This window comes from Rhinolophus sinicus, chromosome 3, assembly GCF_057876585.1.
Source record: "Rhinolophus sinicus isolate RSI-liver-muscle chromosome 3, RSI-T2T, whole genome shotgun sequence".
NCBI lineage: Eukaryota > Metazoa > Chordata > Mammalia > Chiroptera > Rhinolophidae > Rhinolophus > Rhinolophus sinicus.
In genome coordinates, this window is record NC_142503.1 from 43,289,206 (window position 1) to 43,308,846 (window position 19,641).

General features: G+C 43.1%; 1 long non-coding RNA gene across 2 annotated transcripts in view; it reads left to right on the forward strand.

Annotated features, from left to right (window-relative positions):
- Nucleotides 1-68: 68 nt before the first annotated feature.
- LOC141570700 (uncharacterized) overlaps nucleotides 69-19,641 on the forward strand; it is a 61,310-nt gene continuing 41,737 nt past the window's right edge. The window contains exons 1-5 of one of the 2 annotated variants that reach the window (XR_016020625.1): nucleotides 69-551; nucleotides 2,866-3,041; nucleotides 3,208-3,314; nucleotides 7,291-7,424; nucleotides 10,734-10,817. This is a non-coding gene — a long non-coding RNA (uncharacterized LOC141570700). Of the gene's footprint in view, nucleotides 552-971; nucleotides 1,557-2,865; nucleotides 3,042-3,207; nucleotides 3,315-7,290; nucleotides 7,425-10,733; nucleotides 10,818-19,641 lie in introns of those variants that run through there. The other variant, XR_016020626.1, reaches the window with a different exon arrangement.

The following is a 19,641-nucleotide window of genomic DNA, read 5'->3' on the forward strand; positions in this document are numbered from 1 at the left end:
AGGACCCAGCCCTGGGATGGTCTAGTGCATTTCCTGGCAAACCCAAATCGGTTGTGCAGCCCTCTTCGGCTGGTCACATGGACACAGTGCAATGGTTCCTATGGACTTTAGGGTTTGGCCAACTCCAAGAGCTTCTGGTCCCTTTCCTTAAGAGAGGCTGTGGAAGCAGGCAGCTGTCCTCACAAAGGACGTCATTTTGTTACTTGTCCTAGGCAAGTGACGGGGAGAGGTGCTGGGGCATGCTTCAAAGGCAGAGTACTCTGCGGGGGCGGACGTGAGGACTGAGCCCAGCAGTGGTGCCTGCTGGAGTTGGGAACTGGAGCGAGAGGAAACAGGGTGATCCTAGAAAGGGAGTGGAGCTGCTCCTTGCACTTCTGTTTCTGCCTTGGCCATCTCATCAGTATCCACTTCTGGTCTTGGTGCAGGAGGAAGACACATCCATCCCTCCACCTCGTGATTCGGGCCTGCTGAAGCAGCTGGGTGGATGCCCCTTTCTTCCCTCCCAACCTGACTCAGGGAAGTAGAGGAGCAGTCTGGCTAAGAGGGCAGAGGTAAGGATGTCAGCCTTGGCTCGATTTCTTCTTAGCAATAGCTTTGGAGCAAGATTGCAGTTCCCCTCATTATGGTGCAAGGTGTGGTGGTGATTAAAGGAAGCGAAAGTGCAAGCATTCCTCACTGGGCTGAATTTAGCTACCCTGTTTCCCCCCAAATAAGACCTAGCCAGACCATCAGCACTAATGCATCTTCTGGAGCAAAAATTAATATAAGACCTCGTCTTATTTTACTATAATATAAGACTGGGTCTTATATTAATTTTTGCTCCAAAAGACACATTGGAGCTGATGGTCTGGCTAGGTCTTATTTTCAGGGAAACACAGTACCTCAAACATTATCTGTTCTCCAACCTTCTGGCATATAGGAGATACTTAGCATTACCATTCTCCAATTCCATTTCCAAGAGCTCAACTAACACAACAATTATAGTAGCTAGCATTTGTTGAGCACTTATTATGTGTCAGACACTGGGCAGGTTTGTTTTTTTTTTCTTATAAATCTCCTTATCACATATTCTATCAAAGTGGTACTGTTATTTATCTCACTTCATCGATGTAGATACTGATGTTTAGAGAAATGAAATGACCTCTCCAAATCCACACAACTGGAAAGTGGTGGGTGAGGGCTTCAGATGCAGGAAGTCTCACTGCAGAGACTGTGCTATTACGCTCCATAGTTTAAGAAAGAATGGTGCCTCCTCAAGGAAGAGAGGATGGGATGAAGAAAGTTCATCAGATTTCACAGCAGATGCCAAAAAGCAGAGGGGGTTGGAGAAACTATGTACTAGGTGCTGCTCTAAGGCGATTACAAATATTTAGACTTTTCTGGTCACATCTAAAATGTCATCCTCATCAACAAAAGCACATCTGAAGATGCTTTTGGCAAAACACAGACTGGTGACAGACCTTCTTGCTTTAAAGAAGGCACGCATCATGTGTAATTGGAAGAATCTAGACTGGAAGGAGGGCCAGACCCATTGCTTATCAAGGGAATGAACTTGGGTAAGTAATTTCACTTCTCTGAGTCTGTTTCCCATCTGAAAAATGGAACAGGAATTCCAATTCCTGTTCTGCCAACATCACAGCGTAATTATGAGGATCAAATGGGATCATTTATGTGAAAATGCTTTTTTAACCTTAAAGTCTTATATAAATATGAAGTCTGTGAGGCAAAGACTCCTCTGAGTAACCAATTCCAATGTCATGTAAATATCACTCTCAGGAAATTGTCTCCTACCCCCAAAACATTGAAAAGGCATATTACTTTTCTTCTTAAGGAAAGGTTTGATGGCTCAGTTAAGATTTTGTCATTTTCTAAGGCCACACGATTTGCATATGATTTGCATGTGTTTGCATAATGGATTCAAAAGACTCACTGCAACTGTGTAAGAGTAAAAGAGAATAAATGAATATGAGTGACCTCCTGCCACAGCATTCAAATCAAATATTCAGGGCATAATACCCTGAAATAGAAAATAGATTAAAATTTAAACTATTGTAAACAGATAGGAAGATAGGTTTAAGAGCTCAGAGGCAGGAATGAAATCCTTATTTGTTCCCAGGTTGTAAAGAATCACATACTCTTAAAGGTCACCCAATCCGAATGATTTTCATGCCTGAATTCCCTCCTCTGCATCCCCACTCCGTGCCTTTCAGTGGACAAAAACAGACACACTGCATTATCTTCCAGTCTTTTCTGAAAATGTCTCAGGTGATAGAAAGCTTACTATTCTGGCATTAGTTTTTTTTCGGCAAATTTTGACTGAATGGTTTTATTCTGAACCTCTGTAGTCTTTCCTCTAACTTCACTACAATTGACCTTGTTTCCTCAGGCCAACAGAACAAGTTCAAGCCCTTTTTCTACCTTCCAGTCCTTCACGTATTTGAAAATAGTTATTATGCCCACGAATCATCTCCTTTCCAGGTTAAAAATCTCTACTTTGTCCCACTGTGTCACAATTCATGCATTATAGTCCCTAATAGTCTTTTCATCTGAATATTTTCTAAATCTCCCAATAAGAACACTGACTTGAATTCTGGTCCTAGCTTTACCATTCAGTAGTTGTGTATGCTTTTCCTTTTTAATAATACAGATCTGGGAAAGTTTCTCTGTGTCTTAATTTCCTCACCCGTAAAGTGATGGAGTTGGACCAGCTTATCTGTAAGACACTTACTTCTTCATCTCAAATCCCATTTCTCCATTTTAAAACAAAGCTTTCCATTTTAGTTATGAAACAGTCATTGGCTTGAGCCAATAAAATGGACTTACACTGGCTTTTTCTTGACAAGTGCTTTTTCTTTCCTACTCCAGGTGGTCTTACACCTTCTTGGCCAACGTGAAAAATGAAGAGGTTTGGCTCGAGCAATGGGCATCACGACTGCTGCAAACCCAATGCATTCACAGTGCCCTTAGGGACGGAAATGCCATCACCCATTCTAAGAACGATTCTTGCACAGATACGGAGAAGGAAAGAAAAAGATGATCAGGTAAGTCACCGGAAATTCATTTATTTCTACTGATCTGTAAACACGTCAGCGGAGAAACAGCAGATTAATGGACCCAAGACATTTCATATAGTTCAAGTACCCTTATATGATACATGTACACACATCCCACATCATTCTTTTGTTGTCGTCCTGTCTTTTATTCCAGGCTTCCATGCAGTGCATCCCTTGGGTCAGCTGCCACCCATGGGTGACTCTACAGAACTGTGCTTTCCTGTCTGGGAGACCTGTGCACTCACTGCCCTGTATTTCCAGGTGATTATAATCTGGAGTGATGTGGGGTCCTAGGAATCCTTGTTTGGCTCTTCAAGCCCTTTCCTCAAAATAACCCAAAGGTTATTTACTTTCTTTCAAGGGTGTGCAAAACAAAATAATGCTTTTGTGATCCAATGTTAGCAAACAACTACATGCTTCTGGGCACCAGATGGTATTAAGCTGTCTTTTTACCCCCTTCCGTACATTTAATTTTTGTTCTGCTTTTTGGGTCATGCCTGCTTTCCTCTCTACCCCCAGATAATTAAATCTACTTGCATCTAAAATTCTACTGAAGCTTAAATATTCTAATGTATTTTATGGTCAATTTTACTCCTTACCATTATATTTCTCCATATTTATTTATTTACAAATTATTATGACTCAAGGTTCAGAGCCATGAAGGCCAGAAGTAAATCCCCTCTCAGAATCATCTTGACATTTCTCTGAGGGGTTCCCTGCTGTTCTCCCTCGTGGGCACATTGAAACAGCCCTCAGGCCTTCTTGTCATGCTGCTACGTGGCTGCCTCTGCAGTTGATGGCTCTTGCGAGGTCACAAGCCTAGACAGAAGTGATGCTATGTCCCTCTTCCACCTAGAGAGAGGACATGGCTTTCTCACATCCTGCTTGAGTCCAAGCTCAGTTTTATTGATGACTTCACAATGCCACACTTGACCCGACTGCTCCAGAACTGACTATTCCTCTGCCCTGTTATTGACGGCACCACTGCCACCACCACCAACATCTCCAACAAAGCAGGCCCAGTATCTTCATATGACATAGCCAGATCACCTCCACCACCAAAACACTCCAGGCCTTTTCACATCTCAGAGCCAAAGCCTTCCTGGCTTCTGTACTCAGGGGAAGGGGGAGTTCTTCCTTTTGTAATCTGGGGACAGTCTTCATTTCCTGCCCTAGGATTCCTCTATTCCCCAGATGACTGATATTAGAAACATACACACCTGAGGCGTGCACTGTAACAATTTAAAAACTCTCTGGTGTTGGGGCATTTCCCCAAGTCTAGGTTTCAGTATTACCTGTGGTTGTGTGTGTGTGTGTGTGTGTACAGATATGCATATATATTTCTAGAAATATATGTAATATGTTACAGTATCTGTCAAGCCTTCACTTCTAATTAAACACACGATCAGTGCCATTTAGTAACTTCTCTTTCAAATGGCATACTTTGTAAAGGCAGAAATGTTAAAGGCATCCTTAGGGTTTTTCTCTGAAGCTTTACATGAATATGATATTAACAGGCAGTGAGATATGGGGACTAAACCATAGGACTGGAAATTGGGATTCTGAGATACACTCTCAACTCTGAGATAAAGTAGCAGTACAGTAACATCAGAAAATGTAAAGCTAAAAAGAAGCTTGAAAATAATCTAATCCAGCCCTGCCATCTTTTTTCTTAAAGAATGGAAAAGAACAACATGGGTCTACCATTTCTAACAGCTGAGATTATTCACATTATTATCAAGCCATTTACTTTTGGGCCTTCTGAAACATTTTTCACACCCTGTCTCCTGTCAGGCTTTTTACTGGGAAGCATGGAAGGAAAGGATTTTCTGAACTAGCAAAGAGGAAGGCAGCCATTTCTGTAAAGGACAATATAACATCCTTTCTTCATTCTGGTGAACCTCAGAATGTCCCATCGGGACTATAGGAAGCATTGGTAGGGGCTGAGATGGTGGTGTTTTGAGGGGGCCTTGTTCATCCCGCTGCTTTCTGTGGAGCATGGACTCCCTTGTGTGAGTGGGGTTAGTAACAGACAGGCATTCGACAGCCTTCACTGGTATCCATCTTCAGGCACATCTCCCTGTGTGACCTCAGACAAGTCATTAGCCTTTCAGAATCTCAATTGCTATAAAAAGGAAAATGGTGTCTGCCCTGAGCACTCTTTCACAAGAGTGCTTGTGAACGAAGGCTAACCCATAAAGGACTCTGAAGAATGATTTATTATTTCCACGGGCTGGTGACTAGGCTGGTCCCTCGCCCTCCGTCAGCTTTGTGTTGTTAAGGAGCAGTTCCTTGCAAGGCACAGTAAAGCCAGGGACAAAAATAAACAGACGACTAAGAAAATGTACTCAGGGAACCTTTACCAGGTGCCAGGCACTCTTCTTGTAAGAGCTTGGCATGCATTATCTCACATAATCTTCAAAATAATTTGTTAAAGTAGGTCCTAGCCTTATCCTAAATCTCTAGGTGAATAAACTGAGGCCAGATGGGTTCAGGGAGACACACAAGGTCCCAGGTCAGAAAGTAGAGGATGCGGGACTCCTGCCTGGATTTGTCTGGTCCCAGAGTGATGATATTGGCCCTCACCACACTACCTTTCCAGAAATCCCCTTGCTTAGAGCAGAAAGAAGCCCAGCGCTCAAGCTGTGGGGCAGGAAATTTACATAGCATGGAAGTCCCAGGCACTCGGTTCCCAGTTTGCTGTCCTCTGCAGGGATTCTTCCTGGCAATTATTTAACAACCACATTTTCATTGGATGGAGAGGGTATTTGGAAGAGATGTCAGCCTTAGCAATGTAATCAGCTAGACTGAAAGCAATCAAGATGCCATCTGGACAGACTCTGACTTCCTGCCCAGAAGATAAAGACATCTGGACTTAGTAAGTGCCAGGGACATGCTGACTTGGTCTTCAGACCTGTGGGCCACTCCTGACTTCACACAGCTGCGTGGTTTTTTTTTTGTTTTTAATTATGCATAATCTACAGCTCTGAGCTACTGCTTAGCTGCTGCATGCCTGATTCTGTTGGCCACCAAGGGCTTCCCTGCTCACAACCAGTGACCACTGTGAGCCATGGTGACTTCCCAGTGCTAAGGAGATGGATTGACTACAAAGGCCACTGTAAATAGTCCTCTTTAATGATGGAGCAGGAGGTGGCTTGCCCCAGGTCCAATTTATCGTTGTAATTAGGGCACATCATGACTGCTGATTGTTAAGTAGAGCTGAGAGAAAATATGTGTACATGCAAAGAAGTGAATTAATGTGGCTCACCAGGTTTGCGTAGCCTCTATGCTTACTGCTGCTCCTTCCTCCTGCGAGGGAGGCTCTCTCCAGTCACATGAGCTCTTGAGTAGTCAGCCTACATGCTGGTGCCATGGGTAGAGGAACAAGGAGCTAGGGGAAGAGCTGAGAGACTAGAAGTCAAGGTTAAGATTCTGCTCAGAGGGCTTTTATTGTGGCAACATCTGAACACTTGCTCATGTTTTCTACACAGATTTCTAGAGATGGCTTGACTCTTACACAGCAGAGTTGGAACCAAACTATTCTCACTTTTACTCCCCCAGAGAGAGGCACTATTTGCCCCCAAGTAGACTCCTGAAATCCCAATTCCCATAAATTGCACTAATAAAACCTGTTCCAAATTTCTCTCTTAGCTCCTGTATAGTTGGAGCCTAATAAAGATTTTGGGTTTGGGGGAAGGTTTGCAGATTTGGGGCAACCCACATTTGAGAGATTTTTTTATTTCAAAATCATGAAAAATATTGCATTTACAAGTGTTTATCAAGTTGCTATTGTTTCTGATTTAGAAACAAAACAAACCCCAATAGTAGGAGTTTAACAGTTTGGGTAGAGATAGAGAGTTTGTCAAAACCTTGCAATCCCTCAGCCTCTGTGCTCAGAAAAAAGGCCTCTTTATTCTTTTCCTGTGCCTGTCTCATAAGCACATTTCCTTGCCTATTTCCCATTTCACCTCTATTACATTCACATTTCCTTTCCGAAAATCTTTTTCTATGAAGTCTGTTTTGTTAGCACTCAGTCCTTGCTTCTGTTGTTTCTCTCTCTAACTTCCCACCCCTTGCCTCAGATTTTTATATTCCTTTGTACTTTTGAACCTCATCTTTAGCTGTGGCTCTCCATCATCTTACCACCCCATTTGCCCCTTATTCATCTGATTGCTTTTCCATCATGTTTCTTGGTCTCTGGAAGTCTCAGGCAAAACCGTTTGTTTTCTTTCCTTAGAACTTTTGTTTCATTGGCTCCCAGTCTTCTGAGGTTGCCCAGATGCCTGATCAGGTCAGCGGCCAATACGCTTGGAGAGGAAACGTACCTTGGATCTCAGGTCTGAGCTTCCAATGGGATGTGCCTGCTTTGAGGTAAGTCTGGGAGTAGTGGGCCCTAAATACTCCTAGGATGCATCACACCCCGAGCGGCGTGGTACTGACCAACACAGCAGGCAGTTCGCTTCTAAGATGGTGTAAATCTAGCTTTTGGCCTTTTTTTTTTCCATGTAAGTATGTGGAACCTGTAGGGAAGAAAATAGGAAGCCAAGAACTGACATGTCTTGGGATCTTTAGCAAGGGAGGGAAAATCCATTTTGTCTTGCTGAGTAAACCTACATTGTGATAAGACCAGCCATAAATAGATATTAAGGTAAGAACAAAAGCCTTTACATGGAGATACAATCAACAATGGCCATGTATGAGAAAACTGTAAGATTGTAGCTTCAATTCTAGCATAATCTTCCTCTTTGGAACATAATCTGTTTCTGTTGCAGTCTATTATTAACAAACAAACAAACAAAACAAAAAAGAAAAAAAAGAAAAAAGAAGAAGAAGAAGAAGAAGAAGAAGAAAGAGGAAATTCTAAGTCTCTCTTTTCACTTTCTAAACATAGTTTAATTTGCTTTAAATAAGTGTACCATAAAAATGTAAATTTGTAGAACTGATAAAATAGAATGATTTATTTTACCAAAGGACCAGTTTATTTATGACTGCACTGCATTGTAGAATTCCTTTACACTAACCAAATCTACTGCTTTTTTTGATGACCCAATTTTTCAAAATTGAACTACACGTATAATCTGCTGTGTAAAGTGAGGCTGACTTGTAGCTTTGAAGCATGTGCACATTAATATTCAAAAGCCAATAAGAAACCAAACGAATGACAAAAAAGATTTGCTTCATATAAGTCAATAATGTCAGAACCAGACTTTGAGCTCGCAGCCCTTGTGTCCTAGTCTGTGGTTTTCTGAGGAAAATGCCCCTACTCCACCAACCTGGGTGGGGCAATGCCATTTTATAGTCTGGAGACATCAACTCTGAGGTCAAAATGGTGCTACTATGGGAATGGCTGAACTTCCACCACAGTCAAGACCTGTGACAGGTTGTTGCAGCCGTGCTGGCGCCAGGCCTCAGGCTCTGTTTTTCTGCAGGGGATGGAGTGGGAAACTTGTACTAGGCCGAAGGTGGCCCATTCCCAATCCAGAATTCTACCAGGAAAATAGCCTCACCATAGGTCGCAGTACTAGAGTAAATGTGCCTTTTTTTGAGTTGTTACATTTTTCTTCATACTGTCATTTGCAAAATTGGGATTGGAAGTTTGTGTTTTTTTTTTTTTTTTTAATTACAACTTAAAATGCCAACTATTTACCATCTTTACAAGGAAGCTGGGGAAAAAAAGTTATTTTTTCCTGAGAAAATAATAATACCTAGCACACAGTGCTTCCTATGGCCAGGTACTGTTCTAAGTATTCTACAGATATTAACTCACTTAATCTTTACGACTACACGTGGAGCAGTCATTTCTGGGGGAAGAAAGACAAGGAAGCTAAATGAATTGCCCGAGGTCATTCAGCTACGTGGCTAACATAGGGCTTAAACCTAATGTGTCCTGTACTGGCGATAAAATAGGAGAAGGAAGGTGACTGTGAGGTCTGAAGAAGGGAAAAAGCCACCAGAACAACTAGTTTGACCCAATGTTTGGAAGAAACCTTTGAACCCTGTTCTCCGCCCCCACAACCCTCTCTGAAACTGCTGTCAAGACAGGGTGTAAACTGTGGCCAGTGCCTCTGAGAGCAGAGAGGGGTCCTGATTTAGAAGTAAGGGATTGTATATGGAGAAGGTTCAAGGTGAAATTCAAGAGACTCTGCGCAGCCACCCTATCTCTGCAGGATTTCAATCCACTTTCCCTTTAAGGCTAGAAATGAAAAATGTCCTTTGGGTTAGGGTCTCATGGTCAAGAGCAGTGCCGGCCCGCTGCTCTGTGATCTCCAGCTCAGCCTCATTCCCTAGTCACTTTCTTGCCCTTCACGTACTCACACAGTCTCCTGTTGTTTCATTAAAGAGAAATCCCATTGCCTGGGCTGACTCCACACATCCTTCTGAACAACACAGTCCACTGGAAACACAATGGGAGCTTTATATGTAATTTTAAATTTTCTTGTAGGCCCCTGCTATGGACTAAATGTTTGTATCCCTTCAAAATTAACCTGTTGAAGTGCAAATCTCCAATCTGGTAGTATTTGGAGGTGGGACATTTGAAAAGTAATTAGGTCACGAGAGTGGAACCCTTGTGATGCAATTTGTGCCCTTAGGAAAAGAGATGCAAGAGAGATGATCTCTCTCCGCCACATGAGGGAGGATACAGCAAGAAGGCGGTCATCTCCAAACCAGGAAAAGGGCCTTACCAGACCCTGAGTCTGCCAGCACCTTGATTTTAGACTTCCCAGCCTCCAGAACTGTGAGCAATGTTTGTTGTTTAAACTACCTAGTTGATGGTGTTCTGTTATAGCAGTGTGAGCAGACAAACACACCCACGTAAAACTACAAAAAGAAGCAGGTGAAATCAATTTTAATAACATATTTTATTTAGCTCAATATTAAAATATTATAATATCAAGCAATGTAGAAATCAGTGTAATCAATGTAAAATATTAATGAGATAGTTACCTTCTATTTTCCATACTGTGTATTTCACACTTATGCCACATCTCAGTTTGACACTACATTTTCATGGGAAGTACTTGAGCTGTATTTCGATTTCACAAAATGTACAGTTGAAAAAGTAGATTGACGTACCCAAGTTGTTCCAAGCATACTTAAATTTGTTCAATAATTAAAGACTATCAGTTTTTATATTTAAATGAATTAAATGAAATAAAATTCAATATTCAGTTTTTCAGGTGCCCTAGCCACACATCCAGGATTCAAGCGACCCATGTGACTTAGTGGTTACCTTTTTGGACGGCATAGTTCTAGAGGCTAGAGAGAAATGAAACTAAATAACCAAGGTCAGTCAGTTCACATTAAACAGTGACCTACATCCATAATTTATTTACTATTCTTCTCTGTGCTGATAATGAGGACACCGGAAACTGCAAGGAAGCCAGGAAGTTTGGGGTTTTGACACCAAGTGGTATCAGATTAATTCCTACCTACTAGTATCCAGCCACTGGCAGTTATTTTGCAAATGTTAATCCTGCCACCTAGTGACCACTTTCTGAATGTCACATGGAGATTACCATGTAGAAAATCCTGTGTTGACTTCAGCATAGCCACCCTTCCTGACAGCTTTGAGACTTTCCCGTGGTCCTGGGCTGCTGCTATGCCATCACTGTTTTAGGGTTGCTTTAGCCATGCCCCAAGTAAGAGCTCAGTTGTCATTTCCCCTCTATTTCTCCACAGCAGCAAGGTGCTTGGAGTGAACATGTCTCAAGTGCATCCTACACGCCAAGTACTGTCATGGAGAAGATTTCCATTCCCTCAGAGGTAAGAGTCCTTTCTCTTGTTGTGCTTGGTTCTATTACAGCTCCTGAATCTTCTGTTCACTTACGTGACTCCGTCCTCCATTGAATTGTGGAATCTGTGAGGACAATGTCTTGTTTATGTTTTTTGTCCCCACAGCCTAGTTTGCTATCTGACAAATGTCAGTTGAATGAATGGATAGATGGTATAGCTATAAATTCACAGCCCTGTGTAGCACTCTTACCACATTTCCCCAGGTGGGGCGTCTTCCCTTTTCCACTCTCAGTATGAAACATATCTTTTCTTCAGCCCTCAGTTTCCCCTTTATTCCATCATACGCTCAGCACATACTTATCACATGTCTTGCATTTTGGAAATATAAAGTTGAAGTTGGGAACTCCATAACTTACACCCACCAAACTTCCAAACCTATGTGCACCTGCACCTGTACCTGATCCCCTTGGACCCTATGCTATGCCCTCCAGATGTGCTCTGAGTCCCCTGGACCACTCCTTGGAACCACCTGGGAAGCTTTAAAGGTGACTGGCATCTATGTCCCAACTCAGAAAATCTGATGTCCTTGGTCTTGGTCTTGGGTATGGAAATTTTCAAAATTGTTCCCTTTCAGCCTTCTCAGGCGTCAGCAGGTAACTCTACCCTCACTTGCATTTCTAATAGTTTCTACTCTATTGGGTTATTTTCCAAGTTATGCATAATGCCTTAAACTCTGCTATCTGAAAATAAGAATGAAAATATCTCTGATCCAATATTTCCTGCAACCATGTGCTCTCTTCATGCACTTTCCAAACTAACCAAACTTCTAGGATAAGTTGCCCACAGTGGCTGTCTCTGCTTCCTCCTCAACCATTCACTCTTAAGTCTGCACCAGACTGGGTTCTGCCCCAGAGCTGATCACGCTGTTGTTCACAAACAGTTACCTCCCTTGGCCTCCAAGACCCCATACTCTCTCTCCCGTTTCTTTCTCGGTCTTCCTTTCTACCTGATCTCTCAATGCTGAGAGTTCCTCAGACATGGCGCTCGGCCGTCTTTACTTCTCATTCCACTTCTCATGCTTTCCAGTACCTGGGACCTTGGGTTTTTTAACCCCTACTCAGACCATTCCAGCAGGATCGCCACTTGGTCTGCCTCTCTATTAGGTGTGTGACAGGCATCTCAGGTTTTATGTTCCAACCTGAATCTTGATGCCCCCTACCCTTAGATGCTTCTCCCACAGTGGGTTCCCATTGCATTAGTTTCCTTTGGCTTCTGTAACAAATTACATAAGCGGATCACCTTAAAACAGCACGCATTTATGCTTTCATAGTCCTGGAGGCCAGAAATCTAAAGTCAATTCCACTGGGGTGAAATCAAAATGTCAGCAGGATGATACTTCCTCTGGAGGTTTTAGGGGTGAATCTGTTCCTTGACACTTTCAGTTTTTGGTGGCTGTCAGCATTCCTTGGTGCATTAATGAGGGTTTTCCAGAGAAACGAAACCAAGAGTGTATGTTTCTCTGTGTATATAGCTTCATTATAAGGAACTGGCTTGTGCTACCATGGAAAGTAAGAAGTGACAGAATCTGTAGCTGGCAAGCAAGAGATTCAGAAGGGCCAGTGGCATAAATTCCAAGCTGAGGGCAGGAGAAGATGTATTCGCTAGTTCAAACAGTCAGTCAAGAGAAGTTCCCTCTTACTCAGACTTTTTGTTGTTTTACTCAGATCTTTAACTGACTGGATGAGGCCCACCCACATTAGGGAGGGCAATCTTTTTCCCCCTGGCTTCCAATTCAAATGTAAATCTCATCCAGAAACATCCTCACTGACACACCCAGAAGGATGTTTTGACTAAATATCTGGGCACCCCATGGCCAAGTCAAGTTGACACAAAAAATTAACCATCACACTTGGTCTGTGGCCAAATTCCTCCAGTCTTCAAATCTCTGTATTTCATCTTCACATTGTCTTCTCCTGTGTGTATATGTGTCTTTTACTCGTCTTCTGCTTCTCTCTTATGGGACTGCACTTAGCGTCCACCCAGATAGTTCAGAATAATCTCCAGAGCCTTAAAGTAATCACACTTGCAAATACCTTTTTTTTCAGAAGGTAGCTGTGGGGACAGAGCCCCAAAGAGCAATTTCCAGGCTCTCGGCCTCATATGGAGGGGTGCTGGCTCGGGTGGTAGATGGCCATCAGCTGTGGCTTGTTGGCCGTCAGCTGTAGCCATTGAGCCATTGGCCACTAATATAAATGTTGCGGCTACAGAGGAGAGCTGAGGAGAGTGGAGGAGAGTCGTCGGTCAGTTGGCAGAAAAACGGACAGCAGGTCGCACGTCCAGTGAACCCAGCCTCCAGTGAGACCATAGTGGTATGACTCCCCTACCTATGGCTCCATGGGTGTTCCTTTTTGGCCTCACCATATCCTGCATTCTTGTGTGGGGAGCGGGAGCAGAGACCCTGCAGGCCTCCCTGCACGACAGTAGCAGTTACAGGTTCCAGATATAGGACATAGATATCTTTTGAGGGACCATTATTCAGCCTACTACACCAATTTATATAAACTTCAATCCAGCCAGTTTCTTAAACCAGAAATTTGGGACTCACCTTTGTCATAAAATTCTCCCCAACCCCATCTAATTCCTGTATTTTCTATCTTCTAAATAATCTTGAATCTGCTCAGCTCTTTCCATCACCTCTGCCATCAACCTAACCCAAAATATAGTTTTTCCTGGACTATTTTAATAGTACATTTATGTCACTGTAATTATCTTCTTATTTGTGTGAATTGTTGAGTATCTGTCTGTAGTCACTAAATTGTAAGCTCCATGATGGCAGGACCATATATGTTCATATATTCACCATTATATTTTAGACCCCATTGTAGTGTTTGTTATAGAATAGGTACTCGATAAATACTTACCACATGTATGAATGAGTAGATGGGCCATTTCCTGCCATGGAGGAGCTCCTAATCTGATGAAGCAGACAGTCAACGGCTTTTGCCCATGAAATACTTTATTTGCTCATTTAAACTATGGTACTGGCAGCCGTCTATATGCCAGTCATTGTAGTAGGCTCAAAGGAGCCACCAATTAACAAATTGTATAAAATTCCTTGCTCTCATGGAACTTCGCACTTTGGTGTGGGGAAAGAGAGAAAGTTTAATAAATATATAATAAATGCACTCTATATATGTGCGTGTGTTTACATATAACATTAGAAAGTGATAAATGATATGAACAAGAACAGAGCTGTTCAAAGGGGATTTGTATACACTTACAATTTTAGGTGGGGCAGAGCTTTCTGAGTAGCTATTTGATAAAAGGCCTGAGGGAGTTGAAGGAATGAGTCCTGACTTCATCTGGGGAAAGAGCTTCCCAGGCCATTGGAACTGCATTTGAGGAGGTTTCTGAGGCAGGAGTGGTCCTAGGCAGTTCAAGGTGGAGGAGGAAGCTGGAGTGAGTGAGTGAGGCTGAGAGGAGCAGGAGGTGAGGGTCCAGGGTCCATGGGCCAGACTGTGTAAGATCTTGTACAGCAGTGGAAGGACTTTAGCTTTTCCTCTGTGTAAGACGGGGAGCCTTTGGAGGGTTTCCAGCAGAGAAGGGACACTACTGACTTACATTTTACAAGTATCCCGCTGGCTGTTGTGTGGACTGCAGGGAAGCAGGGGTGAACACAAGAACCCTGGAGAAGTCGTGTCAGTAATCAAGGTAAGAGATGATAGTTGCTTGGACTAGGGTGATAGATAGTGACAGAGGTGGTGAGAAATGGGCAGAATGTGGATCTATTTTGAAAATACGGCCACTAGGATTTCCTGATAGATTGGATCTCTCTCTTTCTGAGAGAGAGAGAGAGAGAGAGAGAGAGAGAGAGAGAGAGAGAGAGAGAGAGATATCAAGAATGACGCCAAGGATTTTGGCCTGAACAACTGGAAGCTAGACTAAATTCAGTTTTGTCTGGAACTGCTACCCCAAACATCTTAATTTTCTAAAGTCACTGGAACGTCTCAACAGCCCTGAACTTTCCAGACAGCTGCAGGGAGTTGTCATCCATCCTTCCCTAGAGAGTGTCTGATCCCTTCCCTAAACTTATGCCCCACTCCTGGCTCACATCTGTGCAGGGGGTTTGGTCAGTTCGCCTTCAGCACAATGTCCAGCCTGCAGCCCACATCCCATCGTGACACCTAGTGCATCCTTGGCTGTCCTTTTCAGGTTGATGTGAATCCTGAGACACTGTGTGGGGTGTCCTTCTGACCCCAACTTGGTGTTCACACCCAGGGCCCTAGGAAGTTGGCCTGATTATTATTTTGCTCACAAAAGTTTCTTCTGGTTCTGGTCCAGAACTGTTGACGACATTCAGTAGCCTCTGGATCTCTGTTGGCCCAGGTGGCCTGGCCAAGTGCCACTTTAGGTAACTGTGCTCTGTTTACTCAACTTCCTCTTGGATTATTAATACTCTCATGGACAGAGGCTTTGGGCTAGTCTGTGTGATAGGTTCAGTGAAAAGATCATTGGTGGCTGTCAGCATTCTGTTAAGAAGCTGCAGCTGTTATGAAAAGAGGCTCATTTTCCCTGCATTTGTGCGGTTATGCGGGTATGTATATCGGGTGCTGTAGGGCTTTGGGAGATGTTTTGGAGAGTCAGTGGCAAGAACAGTTGTCTGTGATGGCCCTGTTTTGACCCACTCCCTCACCCCACATAAGCTTCTCAGCGAGTTACACGGCGGGGTCAAGTATCTCATGTTTCTTCCCCTGATGAGGCTCAGGGGTGCCACTCTTTCTTCCAGTTTTCAGTTGCCTGGTGGACCCTGTGTGTATGTGCACATGTGTCAGCAAACCCATAAACCCATGTCTACTTGGAAAGAAAAATCTCTAGGGAGAATGGATTTAAATTTACTCTCAACTGTCTGTTCAGGATTGGTCGATGTTCATTGTTAATTTAAGTCACCAGCTTCCTTCCCAAATGCAGTCACGAGCTCTCCGAAATTCTACCAGACCCCCTCAAAAGTCAACATGCAAACAGCTCTGGCCCTACCCTGATTCCGTCCCCCCTCCTGCCATGTGGTTGCTCCTCCGATGAGGTGCATTCTGGGTACCCTAGCTGTCAGCAGGGGAAAGTGAAAGGCTCAGCAGGTATGCAAACAAACAACAGGAAGTGCTGCAGACCTCCTGGTTGGGGAACTGAAAATGGCCCAAACAGGGGATGCGTTCTTCAAAGGTTTCACATCAAAGTTGTTCCAACTGAAAACCGCTGATGAGGGGGAACTGAGACTTCACTGCTAGTCCCATGAAGCCAGTGGAACACACAGCCTTGCCCTCGCCCTGATCAACTTCTTAATTTACACCTCCTGTGAGTTCTGCTGTAACAAGAGGACGCAGTCAGGGAGGTTTGGGACAGGAGCCAAATACAAGGGACTCCACATTACCTTCTAGAAACACCCCGTGACCTAGTGCAGAGCTGAGCCTATGCAAAAGTGTTTGGGATTCTGATTCAACATATTATAGCTCATTGTATGGGGGGAAGGAGGGGGGAATTTATCTTTTGCTATCATGTAATCAAATTAAAGTGCAAGACCGTGTTTTTGTCAGTTTTCTGAAAGTGTTTGCAGCCAAACCCTTTATGAAGCCTTTACTCTTCCATGTAATGTTTAGACTTGCTGGAATCAGCGGGAGGCAGGTGTGACAACATTGAGGGAAGCAAGCGCTCTGGTGGTGGCAGCATTTCCTCCAAATGCCTCACAAGGCGTTGAAGTGACAGCCAAGTCTGCAGGGAGCCTATCTCTGGGGATGTGAGCAGGAAGAAGCCCCTCTGAGCTCTTGTCCAGCAGAACCACAGCACTTTTCCGGGTGCTTCTGGGGTCTAATTGGTATAAACGCTTGAATGCTGATATCCTCTGATATATTCCATGTGAAGACTCATTTATTTAGCATTCACTCTGGGCCACACAACACTGTTCTAAGGGCTTTGCCATGTATTAACTTAGATTTATAAGTTACTGCATTGTTAAGAGCAAACACCAAGTAGCACATGAGTGTGCATTGTGTCCTTTTGTTCCTATAAAAACGTAATTATATTTTATATATATATTTGCAAGGGAGGGACAACTTCTGGAGGAGTACTCAAAAATGGTACAGTGGTTGTATTTTAGGAGACTGAGACACGTATAGAGTGGGAAGGAGAAGACTTTACATTCAGTGCACTTTTGTTCTGTTCAAATTACTTTTAACCATATAGGATGTATTCCTGTTTCAATAAAAAATACATTTATTTTTAAGGAGAACGAAATGAAAACTTTACAGTCCAAGGCAACTTTGTAGGTCAGATGCTGTGGGCTGACTCCTGGAGCAGGACAAGTCCGATGTACTGAAGTGGATAGAGTACTTACTGGAGGGGTGGGGGGTGGAGCGTGGGGGATCTTCAGGGAGACCTCTTTTGACACAAAGGAGTTTGCGATCCTTGTGACTAAGCAATAGCTCGAATCTCAAATTGGAAGGAGAACTGGAAATAACATGTAAAGTTCACTTGACAGAAACCCGTGTCAAGCCAAATTGAGAAATGTGAGATTGCACCTGTAACTTGCCCGCAATGTATATATCGTTTCTAATCCCACGGTTGCCTCAGCCTGAAAGACAAGCAGGCCTCACTTTCTCCTACTACTAGGCTCAACCCAGCTGGCGAAAAACCTGTGATGTGATTATTTGTACTGTTACAGTCAGTCAGGAGACTGGTCCAGTCATCTCCTCAGATATGCAGAGGGATGTCACTGTGCTAAGGTTGTGAGGGGTCCAAGGCAACTGGGCCCCAAAGCCTGCCACTTCAAGGCGCCCACTGTCTTACAGAAATAACACATGCACCATGAACTCTAACAAAGCTCCTCTGGGATAAGTTCCGCCAGAGGAATAGAGAGGGTAGCTGATGGGGTTTCAGAGAAGAGAAGGATTACATTAGTCAAGAAGCAGCCGGGACACTTAAAAAGGGCTTTGCTTGCCATTTAGGACTTTGGTAGAGGGGAGGGAAGATGTTTCTTGCAGAAGACTGGCTTAAGCAAAGAGAGGGAGGTGTGTTTAGGGAACAGAGAAGTGAGTTTGGTTGAAATGCAGGAGGTTTGAAAGGGAGTGGAAGGTGAACAGGCTGAAAAGTTCTTGAGTTCCGTGTTATGTAAGCAACGGGAGGCATTTAATGGTTCTGAGTACAGGAGGGTCCGGATGTACACCTTTCAGGAAGATGGCCTCGGAAGGGCCTGGCCCTGGGGGACGGATATGCGGGTTCTCTATGATTAATTTTCGAGCTGAGCTAATGAGAGTCAAGGAGGAAGAAAGAAGAAGTGGAGACATTTACAACTGGTTTTTCAAAGGGCACAGAAGAGAAGTGATGACGGATTGGGTGTTGAGAGAGGGGAAAATTGGGGAAAGTTTGAGGCTTACTGGCTCAGAAGGAAGAGATGGAATAATTGAATCTGGCGGCAACAGTGCTAAGGAAGAGGATGAGTCAGCACAGTGTTATTCTGGGGTTGTTGGACCCAATACATACAAGTCTGAGACTGACGTTGAGGAGAGAAACTGAGATTTTGGGGAAAGCGAGCTCTGTAGTGGGAACAGTTGAAGCCAGATATCAGATAATTTTTGCAATTAGAGATTTTTTAAAAGAGGAAAAAGAAAATGGTCAAGTAAGAAAAGCCTAAGAACAAGGGGACAAGACAGACTAATAAGGAGATGGGGTGGAGTCTCAGACTTTTAGTTATGGCAGTTTAACAGAGGAGTTTGTGATAAAGCATGCCACCCACACCAAGAAGGTTGAGGAAAATGAGTTGGAAAAACTACTGTTTATGACAGCTGAGAGATCACTGATGACTAAAAAAAAGATTTCTATTAAAAAATATAGCTAACCTACAATATTATATCAGTTTCAGGTATACACCAGTTGTTCAACATTTATATACCTAAAGAAGTGATCACCGTAAGTCCAGGAAACCGTCTGACACCGTGCTATGCTGTCACAATATTATTGGGTATACTCCCCATTCTGCACGTTACATCCCCACGACTCATTTGCTCCATACCTGGAAATTTGAACCTTTTATTCTCTTCACCTTCCCCCCTTTGTAATTTTTTAATTACAGTTAACATTTGATATTATTTTGTATTAATTTCAGGTGTATAGCGTAGTGGTTAGACATTTGTATAATTTAAGAAGTGATCCTCTTGACTAGTTTAGTACCCACCTGGCACTATACATAGTTATTACCATATTATTGACTATATTCCTTATGCTTTGCTTTATATCCCCATGACTATTTTGTAACTACCAAGTTGTACTTTTGAATCCCTTCACCTTTTTCACCCTGTGCCCCAGTCCTCCTCCCATCTATCACCCTGATAAATCTAGTACCCACCTGACACCATAGATAGTTATTACAATATTATTGCTTATGTTCCTTCTGCTGTACTCTACATCCTCATAACTACTTTGTACCAACCAGTTAGTACGTATTGATTCCTTCCCGTTTTTCACCCACCCCATCAACACCACTCCCATATGGCAACCATCAAAATGTTCTTTGTATCTATGAATATGTTTCTGTTTTATTTGTTTATTTTGTTCTTTAAAGATTCTACATATAAGTGAACTCATATTGCATCTGTCTTTGTCTGGCATACTTAACTCTGCACAATAACCTCTATCCATCCATGCCCTGCTGATGACAAGAACCCATTCCCATCCATGGCAGAGCAATATTCCATTGTACGTATGTACCACCTCCTCTTTATCCATTCATCCATCATCAGATACCCAGGCTTCCTCCACATCTTGGCTAGTGTAAATAATAATACAATAAACATTTGGATGTACACAT